We start from the raw sequence: 12,628 nt of genomic DNA on the forward strand, positions 1-12,628 counted from the left end.
TAGAAGGCTATGTTCATAGGACTCAGATATGTTCATAGAAAAAGAATAAGGAAGAAGGAAATATTAGAGAGTTATCCAGCTAAACTTTATAGGTTTATGTTAAAAAAAATTATTCCACTATAAATGTAATATCAGAATACAGAGAAATGAGCAAAAATTATCCATCATCCCCCCCAAAAATTACCCATCATCCTATTATGCCTAACACAACCCTATCAGTATGTTGGCATGGTTTTTTTTTTTTTCTAGTTAAATAGAATTTTTTTTAATTGGTAGCCATTCTGTATACTGATTTTATATTTTCTCTTATTAGATAAGCAGATTTCTCTGCTGGCTCAAAGGCTTAGAAAATATAAATTTTAATAGCTGCCTAAGTCTATAAAGGAGATAACCTTGATTTCCTTGGTTTTAGTTGGGGTGTGTGTATATGTGCACACCAGTTATTCTGTAGCTACTATGAAATAGGACTATATATGCATTTCCTTTCAACCCCAAACAATCCCATATATCAAATATATGACCACCATTACAAGTTTGATGAAGTTCAGTTATCTACCAACAAGTCATGATAAAGTGAGGTCTACACTCAATTTTGCCCAATTCCAAGTCAATGCTTTTCCACTATACCATGGCACCTCCCAGTCAGTTATTGCCAATTTTTTTAACTCTGAATAATGTTGCGATTAATATATTTGTGTTGATAGTTTTCCCCGTAGTTTGGATTGATGTGTTATAGAAGAGCTACCCAGAATCAGAATTACCAGGTCACAAGAATATTTTTACATCTCCATACATATTGCCAAATGGATTTCCAAAAGGTTGAATGTCCTTTATGGTGTTGTCAATTAGGAGTAAGAGTATTTTAATAGACTTTTGCAAGCACTGACCTTTTTTTTAACTTAATAGTGTAACTTTGCTTATTTCCTGGCAGGGACTTTTTTAGAAAACTGGGTAAAGAAAAATGACAAATTATTGATGCAAGGATATGTGCCTTTTTAGTTTAAAATTATTTCAGTATGATAGATAACATGTCAAGAGGCCAGGTCAGTAATTTCCCCATTCTTTCCTGCCACCAAAACTCCAGCATTCATCAAGGATTCACATTCCTCTATAAGACCTCTGGGAAGGCTGGCCCCACCTCATCTCTACAGGGATAAAGCTTAATTAGTTTAAACCAATCATGATAATTTTATTCCCTTATTGGGGATAGTCTTAGAAAATGACATATGACCCTATTCTGGCCGGTAAGCAGGGGTTGATTCCTGGGGACAGTTTCTTTACCATTGTCCCCATTTCTGCCTCTGGACATAGGCCAAAGTGAGGATAGGATGCATGGAACTACTATAGTTATTTGAAACCATGAAGGGACCTAGGTGACTTACTGAAATTGGCAAGTGGAAAGAACATGGGTCCTGTCCTGGTGCTCCTTAACTGACCATCATCATGATACCCCTCCATCCAGACTACTTGATTTTTTTGATAATAAATCCTATTTAAGTCCACTGGGTCTGAGTTTTCTGACTCTTTGCTGTTCTGTGAAGCAGACAATATCCCATTTGATACAAAGATCAGATACAAAGAATCAAAGACCTTGATATATATCTCCAGTGTCAGTTTGGTCCCATCCATGAAGACTGTAGCGGAAACCAGCAATGATCCAAGAGGTCCGATAGGGCAATGTAAGGAGACAGCGTGCAATGAATTTATTCTCTTTAGGAAGCTGTAACTTGCAAAAGTGAAGTGGAAGTCACCCTAGCTGGTGAACCTGGGTCAAAAAAAAAATAAGGCCAGGCATGATTTCCTTCTTCAAAACCATGTGAGTCTATGGTCTCCTTCCAAGGTTTGAAATCCATGATGCCCAAAAGAGTAATTTACACAATAAATGACAAGAGGCCAGGAAATGGGGCTTACATACAGTCAAGGTCCTTTGCAGTTCAGGCCCCCCAGCTCTGCAATTGACTGTCAGCTTAGGAAAGGCACTTCCCTTTCTTGGTGCTTCAGTTTCTAAGTGACGATTTATATTCATTTTAGCTCCAAAGTTAAATGACCAGTTCTACAAGTTTTGAGAGGGACAAAGTAGAATGCAGAATTTACATATATATATATATATATATATATATATATATATATATAACTCTTTCAAAATTTATTTATTTTTAATTGAAGGATAATTGCTTTATGATATTCTGTTGGTTTCTGCCCTATATCAACATGAATCAGTCATAGGTGTACCTATGTCCCTTCCCTCTTGAAACCCTTATTCTTACTATAATTATCACTAATACTAGAAAAAATGTTGAGTTATGATGGTACAGAGTAGATGCTCTGTGATTATAAAGATCTGGGTTCAGATACCGTTTAGTGGTGTGATGTTGGGGGTCACTTAATATTTCTTTTATAAAAATTTATTTATTTATTTGGCTGCACCCTGCATAGAGAACAGAGAGTCTTAGCCACTGACAGCAGGCAAGTTCTGGGTGTCACTTAACCTTTTAAAACCTCGGTTTCCTCTCCTGTTATATGAGGGTAATAATAATAACTCCCTTAAAGGGCTGCTGTGATGATTAAATGAGCTAATGCATGTGAAAAAAGCTTAACCTATGGTAGACACTCAGTAAACTGCTACCTATTGTCATTAGTAGTAACAATAATAACTAACATTTATGTGGTAGACTACAATTCATGAGCCAGGATTAGTAGTTGGGTCTCCTACTTTGATTTTTGTATTCTCTCTAACACAGCTCACAACTTTCCCGGATAAAACTGGGTCTCAGATTCCTAAAACACAGAGAAAATGAGAAGAAAATATGTACAAAAAGAGTTATGTTGTCTAACTATGCATAAAACTGTAATAATAGATACACTATTATAGCACCAAACCATACCCTCTTCCATAAAGCTGCCTGTATTTGCTACTCTGCTATCTCAGACGATCCTCAGCCCTGTAGAACTAGTGTGTGTGTGTTAGTTGTTCAGTGGTGTCTGACTCTTTGCAACCCCATGGACTGTAGCCCGCCAGGCTTCTCTGTTCATGGGATTCTCCAGGCAAGATTACTGGAGTGGATTTCTGCCCCCTTCTCCAGAGGATTTTCCTGACCCAGGGATCAAACTCTGGTCTCCTGCATTGCAGACAGATTCTTTACTTTGAGCTACAGGGAACTAGGAGGAAGTTAATAGCTTCCTATTTTCTGCCCAAGCCAAAATATTAATATTTTCCTCCTGTGAAATGTTGACAGTGAGCCTTGAGAGGACCAAGGACAGTTCACAGGCTAGGCGATGGGGTGACGGAGTCAGCTCACTTCTCTCTAGGAAGAGACACAAAGGGGGAAATCTATACCCAAGCAGAGCCTTCTCTCAAATTCAAAGTCGGTTTTCAAATGTGCAGTCTTCTCAGGGTAAAGAAGAGTACACAAAAGTTATCTGAAAATAGCAAAGGAAGCCATTAAAAATCCAGCAGCATATTTAGTGTTGAAGGATAACCAAACAAGAAAGAAAGGAGCAAATAGAAAGACAGACTTAAAGCACCAAGAGCAGGGAAGTGCTGGTCTCTATGGAACAGACTAACAGACTCTACCTCACCATAGAATTTCTACTGCCTTAGGAAAGAAATACCTGTTACATCTGTGGCTCAGCTGGTAAAGAATCCGCCTGCAGTGTGGGAGACCTGGGTTCGATCCCTGGGCTGGGAAGATCCCCTGGAGAAGGGAAAGGCTACCCACTCCAGTATTCTGGCCTGGAGAATTCCATGGACTGTATAGTCCATGGGGTCACAAAGAGTCGGACACGACTGAGTGACTTTCACTTTCTCTTTCAGACAAGTACAGTCAGACCATCTCTATTGTTGTTCAGTTGCTAAGTCATGTCCAACTCTTTGTGACCCCATGGCTTCCCTGTCCTTCACTGTCTCCTGGAGTTTGCTGAAACGCATGTCTGTTGAGTCAGTGAAGCTATCCAACCATTTCTATTGAGTTTGGGTTTTTTGTTGTTGCTGTTTATTGTTATAGAACAGTGATCAGTCTAGCGTATCAATATATTCTGGCTACTGTTCCGATAAAGAAATATTGAGAACAGTAGTGACGGTATATTTGATTCCACTTCAAGTTGCTATAAAAGTCATATAACTTGAAGTTGTTATAAAGGTCATAATAATCTTTAAGATGGGTAAGAATAAAAAGCTTAAGAGACAAAGACATAATCAAAGGGAACATAATGAGAGTGGACTCTTTCCTCTGCTTTTTTTCAGAAAACTTAAGCTCTCCACACGTAAAGGGGCATGTGCGAAGTTGCTCAGAAGAGGTTTTAAGATGAAAACTGGGGCTCGGAGAAGCAAAGTTCCCAAATCAGAAACTAACACAATTAAAGGGAACTCTGAAATAACAAACTTTGCTCTCAAAACTCATAAACGTAAGAGAAAAAATTTCTTAGACACTCCTACCCCTATTTGAGATCTGAAAGTGAGGTCGCTCAGTCATGTCTGATTTGTTGCGACCCCATGGATTGTAGCCTACCAGGCTCCTCTGTCCATGGGATTTTCTAGGCAAGAATTCTGGAGTGGGTTGCCATTTCCTTCTGCAGGAGATCTTCCTGACCCAGGGATTGAACATGGGCCTCCCGCATTGTAGGCAGATGCTTTACCGTCTGAGCCACCAGGGAACTCAGAAGTTGAGATCAAAAGGGGATGCTTAATAAGCAGAGTCTCAAAAATCCCCTGAGTAAGATCTAGAAATTCCAGCATCCCAGAAGGATACAGATCATGTCAAAGAGGACGGGCAGAGGGGGTCAGGGTCATGAGATATTAACAGTAATAATGAAGACCTCTTAGAGTTTATGTTCAAAATTTTAAAGACAAACAACTTTTAACTAATGGGAAATTTAGATATATAGCATTAAGGAAAAAGAGATCACTTTTACCAAGAAGAGGAGGAAATGAAATATCGTTTAGGTGAACAGAAGAAGGAGACAAAGAGCTCTCTTTAAAAAAAAAAAAAGTCAACATGTATTTTCAATTTTAGAAATCTTTTTGAATTAAGTTTGACCTAAGACCCTGATGCTAGGGAAGACTGAAGGCAGGAGGAGAAGTGGGTGACGGAGTATGAGATGGTTGGATGGCATCACCGACTCAATGGACATGAGTTTGAACAAGCTCTGGGAGTTGGTGAAGGGCAGGGAAGCCTGGCGTGCTGCAGTCCATGGGGACGCAAAGAGTCGGACGTGACAGAGCGACTGAACAACAACAAAGTGAGCAGTGGCTGACTGGCCAGAACGGAAATATGTTGTAACTGGAAAATAAGTTGAGGGATAAGTTGAAATAAGCAAAAGTTGAGGGAGAAGTTATTAGAAGGTTCTTGGTTTCCAAAGAGACTGTGTTCCTAGACCACAAGATCTAGGGTGTGTCAACAGCTTGGTTCTTCTTCCCACACAGCACTAAGAATGTAAAAACACACCTCACTGGTTGAGATTTTGAAATGATGAAAAAACAGGAATGGGGGTGGGATGGAGATTTAGGCCAGAATGGAAGTGAACGCCTGTGCCAATCAATGGCAACCCACTCCAGTATTCTTGCCAAGCCAAGGGTGGTCTGAAGCTATGAATGGAGATTTGGGGGATTTTCTGAATTCTGGAAAAAGAAAGGTTTGAAGCCAAAGACCATAAGCATGTCTCTAAAAGAATGTTATTGTCAGAACTTCAAGAAGCTGTTGTACATCCTAGTCACTACTAAAAAAAAATATGTTTTTTTCTTTTTTAAAAATTAATCTATTTTTTATTGAAGGATAATTGCTTTACAGAATTTTGTTGTTTTCTGTCAAACCTCAGCATGAATCAGTCATAGATATATATATATCCCCCCCACTTTTGAACCTCCCTCCCATCTCCCCACCCATCCCACCCCTCCCGGTTGATACAGAGCTCCTGCTTGAGTTTCCTTTTACAGGAAGAAATGGATTCTAAGCTCCAGCTGGATGGAGGGTGGTGGTAACCAAATCGAGAACTGTGGTAAACCATGATGAAACATAAAGTGGCCTTGGAAATACTCGGTCCAACTCCAGTGTGTTAAAGGAGAGAAAATTAGTAGAGGTATGGAATTATTCTGGTGGCTCAGATGGTAAAGAATCTGCCTGTGATACAGGAAACCTGGGTTCGATCCCTGGGTGGGGAAGATCCCCTAGAGAAGGGAATGGCAACCCACTCTAGTGTTCATGCTTGGGAAATCCCACAGACAAAGGAGCCTGGGGGCTACAGTCCATGGGGTTGCAAAGAGTAGGACAGGAGTGAGCAACTAACACGTGTGCGTGTATTCGCACACACATGCACACACACGCAGACGCGTGCACACACACACACACTCCCGCCCAGGTGGCGCAGTTGGTAAAGAATCCACCTGCCAGTTCAGGAGACACAAGAGATATGGGTTTGATCCCTGGGTCAGGAACATCCCCTGGGGTAGGAAATGACAACCCGCTTCAGTATCCTTGCCTGGGAAATCCCATGGACAGAGGAGCCTGGTGGGTTACAGTCCATGAAGCCACAAAGAGTTGGACATGACTGAGCACCTGCATGCACACAGCTAGTGACTAGAATGCAGGACTCGATGAGAGATCAGTTCAGCAATTTCATCAGAGGAAGTCCTCTCCAACCTCCCCTGTCCCCTACCCTGGGAGAATTACCTGCTTGTCCCCTCCACCCTCTTGTCCACGACAGCATGTACCAAGCTGCAGCCAAGTAAACCACCGTCACACCTTCCTTTCTCTCTCACCCACACTCCCCACTGGCCTTCAGGATGAAGCCTATGTTTCATTTGTCCCTTTTACCCTTAACATAAAAGACAGCATTGAGCCTCATAGGGAAGATGCAGTAAGTATTTATGGAATGGGCTAATGAGCTCCAAAAATGTAGATGGAAGGATGGATATACACATCAGAGGAGGTGCCTCGGGTGCCTTCAGGATTCCAGATCAGAGAAGGTGATAGTTGGGGATGTCTGTCCTGGTTAGACCACTCAGAGTCTCTGAGCACACATGGACAAAACACAGTTCACCTGGGGAAAGGTAGCCGGGTTAATGAAGGTTCTGGAAGCTTGTAAATATATGGAGAAGTCATGGAGGGAATTAGAGGTATTTAGCCTAAAAAAAGAGATGTTTCAGCAAGTGGTTTTCAAGCTACGCTGGTATTTTTACAGAGATGCCTGAGGAGCTGCCAAGAATAGGGAGCGGAGAGGGAGTGGGTAGAACAACAGGCGTGAGTCCAGCTTCAGAAGGAGGAGTCTTGCTTTCATCTGCTTTACCTACCTGGTGGGAGCATGAGATTCACAGCTGGGGTGATGGACAGTGGGGAGGCTCACTGCCCAGGGTACCGTGACGGGGTGGGGTAGGGGTGGGGGGGTTGTTAAATATAAGGAAGAAGATGTGGACTTGCTCTTCGTATCCCTAGCACTGGGAACTAGGAACCCAACGATCACAGGTCACACAATGAAAATAACACCCAGGGATCAGACCTGATTGTAAGCACCTGCCTGAATTGTGGCCCTATATTGTCCATTGGCACAGGTGAGTCTATAGGCCTGGCGGGCTTATTTCCCAGTCCTGCCTGCTCCAAGCTCTGGAGAAGGGATTAAGAGAGCCTGCGGTCAGCAGCCCACTGACCTCTACCCATTCCCTCTCAGGAGTTTGGCTGCTGAGCAGATCTTGCTGCCAGTTCCACTCTGACCCTTAAGTTGGACTCTTCTTGTTAGGTCTAATTCTTCACAAGCCAAACCCCCAAATCATAGACTGGCTTCTGCATTGTTCCCACATACCCAAACTTTATGAACTTTCCAGAGCTACAACCACTTCTCAGAAAACAAAGAGTTTGTTTCTGAATGTTTAAAAAAAAATTTTTTTTTTTATTTGGCTGTGCTGGGTCTTAGTTGCAGCACTCAGGATGTTCAGTCTTCGTTGTGGCAGGCGGAATCTAGTTCCCTGATCAGGAGGGATGGAACCCAGGCCTCCTGCAATGGGAGTCTTGGTCCCTGGACCGTGAGGGAAGTCCCTTGTTTTCTGAATCTTAATCGTCACCACCAGGTCTCTTTCACCATAGCCCGCCAGCCAGCTGTGTCCCCTCCTTACTGCCTGTGATGTGATGCCCTCTGGATGGTGCTCCACCACCCGCTGGCACCCCCACCTGCAGACCCTAGCACCAGTTCTCCTTGACACTCCTGACATCCTTGCCCGACCTGGAGCCCTGTCCACCAGCTGCTGCTTGGCAACTCTGACCCTCCATGTTCTCATCTGGATTTCCTCCTAGTGCCCAGGACTGGATGCTGAGCGCACAGCTATCTTCTCCCAGGAGACTGTGATTAGCATTATGGCTTCTTCTCCTTAGAACGTCAGCTCCATGAGGGAGATGCTTTGTTCACAAGTGTAACCCAAGTGCCTAAAACTGCCTGGCATGTGACAAGTTCTTAACAGATAATAGAGGCTGGTTTTGTTTTATCCCTTGGGTCCTAATCCTTCCTAGTTTTATGCCATTGATCAAACTCTACCACTAGCCTTATCTTACTATGTATCTGCCTTGTAAAACCCCAACTCCCTGGGGATAGAAAATTGATATTCATTCTTGCTTGAAGTGTTTCAAAAAGGAGTGGGGGAAGGTGGCCAACCTCGATGGTTTCCAAGGTTCCTTAGAGTTTATCAGGAAGAGATTCCATATGACAGTGTGACTCTACACTCAATTCAGAAAGAAAATCAACTTCCCAGGTCATTATTTGTGCCCTAAATTGGCTGCAATAGCCATCAGCCCTCCCTCCCCGACTCATCCCACTGCTGCCTGCTGTCCCTTCTAGGGTGTCATGCCCCAGTGGATATCGCTGTCAGGCAGCCATGGCTCTCACCCCACACTCTGAACCCTGGCCCCAGAGGACGGGACTGGGGGTGGTACGTGACCCGGAGACAGGGCATTTGTAGGCCGACCAGCAACCCAGACGTGGTCCAGTATGGTGACTCAATGGACATGAGTCTGAGCAAACTCCAGGAGACAGGGAAGGACAGGGAAGCCTGGTGTGCTGTAGTCCTCGGGGTCGCAAAGAGTCGGACACGACTTAGTGACTAAACAACCATGGTAAATGGGCCGCGTTCATCAGGCTCTTCCTGGGGAACATGAGCTGCAAGAACAGGGCAGATGACAGAATCTGAGGCTGAGGGAATGTTCTGGGGCAGGGTAGCCGCCACGATGCATCATTCTCAGGGCTAAGTTTTGAGGAAGCAAGAACTGAAAAGGGTCAGGAATAAAACATAGAAAGCAGAGAACGGGGCAGGGGGGTGGCGGTGGGGACAAACAGACTCTCCAAGGGGCTGAGTCAGGCCCAGAGCCACCAGGTGTCCTGCTGGGTTCCCGAACCCGCCCCTCGGGCCCTGCACATCCTGGTGGTAGGCTTCTGAGCACAGGTCTCCCTGGGATAAACATCCTCTTGTCTGAGATGCCACTAAAAGACATCCTCTTGTCTGTCTTACCACTAAAAGACCCTAATGAAAGCACTCTCTGGTTGGGGGAATGCTTTTGTTTGCTCTTGCTGTTGTTTAAATCACCCTCAACTTAGTGACCTAAAGCAAAACACACAAACTCATGACCCCGAATCGGCTTTCACTGGGCTAAAATCAAGATGTTGGAAGGTCTGCGGTCTCTCGGGGCCTGTAGGGGAGGCTTTGCTTTCTGGCCTCCAATTCCTAAGGGCCGTCTGTATCCCTTCCTTGTGACCCCAACCAGCACTGCATCACCCAACCGCTCCTTCCATCCTCACTTCTTTCTCTGACTCTCCTACCTCCCTCTCCCCCTGTGAGAACCCTGACCATTTCCTTAGACCTTCCTTGGGTGGTCCAAGATAATCTCCCCACTTCAAGGTCCTCAACTTGAAGTATATTTGCAAAATCCCCTTTGCCATGTAAGGTAATGGAGTCACAGATCCTGGGGAGTAGGATATGGACTCCGAAAGGGGAGCCATGATTCTGCCCACTGCAGGGAACAGGGGGTAATTTCCTTAGGACTGCAATGTGGACCAAGCCCTCAGAATACCCACCAAGTCGTAAGTCAGCTCCAGAGGGCTGCTTACATTCTAAAGGCGTGAAAACAGGAAGGAATGGACCTGGCAATCAGGCAAAGTTCCCTCGCATAAGCATCTGACGGGGAGGAGAGCACCCTCCATATTCTCAATGCTGGTTTCCCTATCTTACACAAACACAGGGCTTCCAGGGAGTGTGGGCTTAATCTGAAAAGGAGGCGAGAGTCTCACCCTCATTGGAAGCATGTCTGATTAGCATTGCAGTGAACAATCGAGCAGTCCGCGGAGAGTGAGGCCGGCCAGGACAGTAGAAGATACTGGTATAGACCCACCTTGGATGATGGCCCTTCCTCATTACAGACATTTATTTAGCTACATTTCATTCACAAGAGCCTGTTGACAGTCCAGATGCACACGGCTGAGTAATTATAGGGCTCTAAGAAATGACGTGATGGGAAGAGAGGAGAATAAATGATAAGAAAATAATTTCTGGTAGCAGCTTTGACTGACAGCACAGAGCTGTCCCGTCACGCCTGAGTGTGACAGGGGGAGAAAGCGAAAAGAAAGAGGCTCAGCCTGCCCTGTTCTAGCTGTTTCTTTTCAGTCCCTTGTTCCTTCTTCTTGTCTGTTATGAAAGAAAAAAAAAAAAAAAAACCCTCAGGTGCCCTCTTTAGTGTCTAGCTGGAAAGGAGCCTTCAAGACCTGAGGGTTCATGGAAACCAGGTGTTTAGTTTAAAATGAAGAGATAAAAAAAACAACAACCTTCATTGAATTCAGTTTTTCAAAAAATACACAGGCCCTCAGCAGCCAAGCATAGTGTCTTCGGAAGCCAGCACACCAAAGGTGGTCCATGCCCATCCCCATTCCTAGGTGGTAGACCCAAATAGATAATGATGCAAGGATTCTACTCCAGTTTGTAAAGAAAAATCAGCACCATTCAAAGATGTTTGTTCTTATCAATTTGATACCAAGTCAAGTTTCAGATATGGCCTGAGGATTATGGGGCTTCCTCTAAGTCTTCCGGCTTCAGATCTACAGTTGGGGAAATACAGATCTCGTGCTGCTGCTGCTGCTTTTTAATCTGTAAGTCATGTCTGATGCCTTGCAACCCCATGGACTGTAGCCTGCCAGGCTCCTCTGTTCATGGAATTTTCCAGGCAAGAGTACTGGAGTGGGTTGCCATTTCCTCCTCCAGGGGATCTTCCCAACCCAGGGATCACACCCACGTCTCCTGCACTGGCAGGTGCATTCTTTACCGCTGAACCCCCTGGGAAGGCCACACAGATCTCTTAAGGATATACAATTTTTAGTCTGAGTTCTGAGGTCAGAGTTCAGTAAGCTTTCTATTTGGACATTTTTCTGTTACTGGGATCCAAACCCTAACACAGAACTAGTCAAAAATATGGAAATAACTCGTATCTTTAGTTTTTCCCAGATCACCAATAATCTGCAGAGGCTAGGGGCAAAGTGTTAAGTGCCAGGCAGACGATATACATATTCCTTTGTTTTCCTTTTTTTATGAGCTCTCTGCTGCCCCAAGGCACCATCTGTGAGTGCTGTTTTCCCCGATTAATTTGGATTACGAAATGATGAGAAAACATGATGTGTAACAAATGAGATTAGGAAGAAGAGGGAAGAAAGAGTGAAAGGATATTACATCTTACCTGTTGAAATAACCTAAGGCAACTTCTCAAATAAAGAACAGCTTGCTTGACCCATCAGAGCCTAGGGCTGGCTTTCTCCTTGGTAGTGTGTTTTCCACAGACTCACGCAGGAGGAAGCCAGAGGGGAGTAAGCAGACCCTCTGCTCCGAGACGGATTTATTCCCACAAGCAGGCCATACGAGAGAGAGGAATGACTATACACAGCACAGCCCTAAATAGGAGTGCGGTGGGATGGAGATTCTATAAATGCAACTGGATAGAAATATCGATTCCTAGGAACAGGGAGGCTCACAAAGCCTGGAAGAGGAGATATTTCTGCTCTTCGATATGATTTCAAATTTTGTGTCTTCAGCAAAAATCCAGAGGCACAGCCCTTATGGGCCCAGAGGGAGATAAATGAAATGTCCTTCAGAAAACCAAAGCCGGACTATTTTGAGGCCAGAAGTATCTTAACTGCCATGCTCTGAGAACTACAAAACCATGACAGCAATAAAGACTACAGAGGAGGAAGGAAAGGGAGGCAGAGCCATGATTCCCCCCAAAGATTTCCACACCCTACTCCTCATAATCTAAGAATGCACTGGGTTACCTGGCAAAGGGGAATTAGGGTTGCAGATGGAATTAGGACTGCTAATCAGGGGACCTTGAGATGGGAAGACTGCCTTGGATTTTCTGGGTGGGCCCAATGTAATTGCAGAGGTCTTAGAGTGGAAGAGGAAGACAGAAAAGAGACTGATACCATGTGAGAAGGACTTGACCTGCCAATGCTGGTTTGTAGGGTGATGAAGCGGCCATGAGCTGAGGAGCGCAGGCAGACTCTAGAAGTTGGAGAAGGCAAGGAAGCAATTCTTCCTGGAGCCTCCAGACAAGATGCAGTCATGTGGACACCTTGATCTTAACCCAGTGAGACCAATCTCAGGCGGACTTCTGACCTC

Source organism: Muntiacus reevesi, chromosome 20 (assembly GCF_963930625.1).
Source record: "Muntiacus reevesi chromosome 20, mMunRee1.1, whole genome shotgun sequence".
Classification (NCBI taxonomy): domain Eukaryota; kingdom Metazoa; phylum Chordata; class Mammalia; order Artiodactyla; family Cervidae; genus Muntiacus; species Muntiacus reevesi.